Below are 4,093 nucleotides of genomic sequence, written 5' to 3' on the forward strand. Positions count from 1 at the left end.
AATTATTAAGACGCCGACGCACTTTCGCGTTGCCCGCTCTCTTCGGAGCCACTTAACAAGCCCGCCACTGCCGCACTCGAGAAGCTTTCGGCCGTCTCTTCCCTACATGTTTCGTCCTTAGCTACTGTGGACCCAACTTCTCCAAGCGAGTGTGGTTTGTTTGGCACCAACGTGCTGACCCTTACTGTAGCCGCATCATGGACCGTCTTGACGGGACTTGCTGGCCCCCTAACGCCCGTCTTCGCCGACAGCTGACGTAATTCAACCACAACAACCAAGGCCTGTACCGTCATATCTACCACCCTGATGGTCAATGCTGGGTGCCCGTTCTACCTCGCTCTCTTCGGGCTCAAGTCCTCAAGACATGTCACGACGACATGTCTGCTGGACACATGAGCTTCCAGAAAACGTATGACCGCATAATATGTCACTACTACTGGCCGGGCTTGTCCCCCTGTGTCGCAAAGTACGTTGCCTCATGCGCACTTTGTCAGCGTCGCAAGCTACCTACATCAACTCGAAGTGGACAATTACAACCACTCCCGTGTCTCCTGCAACCATTTGAGGTAGTCGGCGTTGACATGTATGGTCCGCTTCCTATGACTGTCACGGGCAATCGATGGATAGTTACAGCTGTCGACCACTTGACCCACTACGCCAAAACAGCTTCCGTGCCTTCTGCATCAGCTTCGGAAGTGGCTGACTTCATTCTTCGAGCAATAATTCTTCGTCATGGAGCTCCTCGTGTAATCCTGAGCGACCGTGGAAGAGTATTTCTTTCATAACTCGTTGAAGAAGTGCTCAAGGCATAACTCGTTGAAGAAGTGCTCAAGGCATCCGGCACTACACACAAAACAAGCTCCAGTTACCATCCTCAGACGAACGGCCTGACTGAGCGCTTTCATCGTACACTGTCAGATATGATAGCGATGTATATCGAACCGGACCACAGAAACTGGGACACCATTTTGCCATTTGTCACTTTTGCGTATAATACCTCTGTACAGCGCACAACAGGTTACTCGCCGTTCTACCTCGTCCACGGTCGCTTCCCTTCTTCTTTCCTCGATGTTTCGTTCTTCTCTGCGCCTGTTAAACCATGTTCATCTTCAAGTGAAGAATACGTGTCTCGTCTACTTCATTGCCACCAGCTGGCTCGCGTCAACACTGAAGCCAAGCAACAAGATCGCAAGCTTGAATATGATGCCTCTCGTGCCGTGTCCTTCAGCCCTGGCGATGAAGTCCTCCTTCTTACACCTGTTGTATCGTAAGGGCGAAGAATAAGACGATGCATGGCCAGAACAAGAAAGAACAACAATGTTTATTCATGAGGCTGCTGTCTTGGTTTTAATACCCTGGCCCGAGGCTGGAACATGCGCCGTGGCGAGGGGTGGAGGCACGTGTTATCGGTATGTTCTTCGGCGCGTGCACCTGATAATCTACGATATATCACTTCCTCCCCTCTGAGCTAGAACCTATCCGGCGGCTTGCGGGCACGGGTGGAGCGTCGGAGTGGGAGTGGTTCTGCCGTGGACCTTGGACTTGCTGGCTCGATGCCACCGCCAGACGCTTCCTCACCAGGCTCGGACAGACCGGCCGGAAGGGCTTCGCTGCTAGTTGACTGGATACCGCTGGATGAGAGTGGCAATTGCTCCATGGCCATTGGCGTTTCGCACGGTTCTTTCTTAACCGGTGTCGACGAGTCGCGTGGTCGTACTTGATCGACGTGTCTACGTTGCACCCCCCTTGGCGTGTTAACGGTTAACAATCGCTTGCCTTCGACTGTTGTCACGGTTCCGGGTAGCCACCTTTGACCTGGCTGACTGTACTGTCGACTCCACACCTCCCTTCCTGGTGCAAACTCTTTCTTTCCAGAGTTCGGAACTCCGTTGACGGTAGCCTTCCTCTTCGCCCCGTCTTCCTCTGCCAGGTAGGTGCTCAGGCGGGTCCGTGGTTGGAATCCAAAAAGCCTTTCCGCGGGCGACTGCTCCTCTCGGGTCGGTGTTGTCCTGTAACGCAACAAAAATTTGGCAAGCCGACTTTACAGCGTTCCCACCCGATTTTTCTTCAGGCCCTCCTTGATGGTGCGTACTGCCCGTTCCGCCAATCCGTTGAATTGCGGGTAGTATGGGGCCGTCGTTACGTGGCACACCCCATTTTCCCGGAAGAACCGCGCTGTCTCTGCACTGGTGAACTGCGGACCATTATCCGACACGACAGTCCGTGGTATGCCAAATCGCGCGAAAATGCACCTAAGTGTGTCTACCGTAGTCGCTGCTGTCGCCGTCTTCAAGGGCACTGCTTCGATCCACTTAGTCTCGGCGTCGACGAGGACGAAGATCATATGCCCTTCCACGGGACCAGCAAAATCCACGTGTAGGCGGTACCACCGTCTGTTGTTCTTTGGCCAGTTTGCCGGGACATGCGCTGGGGACATGGGCAAACACTGCACGCATTGGGGACACCGTTTTGCAAGCCTTTCAATTTCACCGTCTAGCCCTGGGTACCAGAAAATTGAGCGCGCGAGGTTCTTCATTGCCGTCATGCCTGGGTGCGTATCGTGCAACTCTTTCAAAACAAATTGCCGGGCAGCTTTAGGCAGAACCACACGGTGGCTCCAGTAGAGTATCCCGTTACTCACGGCCAATTCATGCCTCCGTGCAAAATACGGTTGGTACTGCTGTTCCTCTGAACCGAGACGCCTTGGCCAGCCTTGCAAGATCCAAGTCTTCACTTGCTGAAGTACGTCATCTTTGCTGGTGTGGTCTGAAATACTCTGCGCAGACAAAACAAAATCATCCATAGCCTGCACATGCAGGACATATTCGGCTAGTTCATTTTCCCAGCCATTATCGCGAACCGGTAATGGCAACCGGCTTAGAGCGTCGGCATTTGCATTTAGCTCTCCTTTTCTGTATTCCAAGTCGTATTGATAAGCTGCTAAGAGCAGCGCCCAACGTTGAATGCGGGCCGCTGCCATTTGCGGAATGGGTTTATCTGGACCTAGCAAACCAGTCAGAGGCTTGTGATCGGTCACCAGAGTGAACTTGTTGCCAAACAAATAATCTCGAAATTTTACAACGCCGAAGACCAGCGCTAGTGCCTCCTTTTCCAATTGTGAATAATTACGTTCCGCCGACGTTAGAGTTCTCGAGCGGAACGCTATGGGATGATCCACTCCTTGTATGCGGTGCGACAAAACTGCGCCTATACCCTCGGCCGACGCATAACACTCAAGCCGCAAGGGTCTTTGGGGGTCGTAATGCACAAGAAAGTTCGCCCTTCTCATGGCGCGCTTGGTTTCTTGGAATGCTGTTCTCTGTGCGGGCCCCCAACACCACAGTGCTCCTTTAGACAAGAGTCGGTGTAACGGGGCCAAAGTGGACGACAAGTTCGGTAGAAATTTGGAATAGTATGTGACCAGTCCTAAGAATGATTTAAGCTGGCTTACCGAAGTCGATGGCGGTGCCGCTAGCACTGCTTCCAAATTGTCCTGCAGTGGGTGGAGGCCTTTTGCATCGATTCGGTGCCCTAGAAATACCACTTCTTTCTCCCGGTAGTGGCACTTCTCCTTGTTCAGTGTTAGGCCGTTCACCCGAAGTCGTTCGAACACTTGCCGCAGTATCGTTGTGTCATACTCTTTTTCTGCTACAATAATGTCGTCCAGGTAAACTTTCACCCCTGGTATACCCTGCAACACGGCTTCTATGCGCCGCTGAAACAGCGCAGGCGCTGAGGCAATGCCAAAAGCCAAGCGGTTGTAGCCGAAGAGGCCTTTGTGTGTATTCAACACAGTTATCTTCTTAGCATCATCATCCAGGGGAAGCTGGTTGTATGCGTTTCGTAAGTCGAGTGTGCTGAACACTTCGCCTCCTGATAGCGCCGCAAAGATGTCGTCAATTTTCGGAAGCGGGTACTGCTCTGTTCTTGTCGCTCGATTAACTGTTAGCTTAAAGTCCACACACAGCCGGATGTCTCCGTTCTTCTTTACTACGGGCACGACCGGTGTTGCCCATTCAGCCACGCTCACTGGGGACAGCACGCCCACTTCCACCAGTCGGTCAATTTCGGCGGAGACTTGCGCTCTCATGGC

Source organism: Rhipicephalus microplus, chromosome X (assembly GCF_043290135.1).
Source record: "Rhipicephalus microplus isolate Deutch F79 chromosome X, USDA_Rmic, whole genome shotgun sequence".
Taxonomy (NCBI): domain Eukaryota; kingdom Metazoa; phylum Arthropoda; class Arachnida; order Ixodida; family Ixodidae; genus Rhipicephalus; species Rhipicephalus microplus.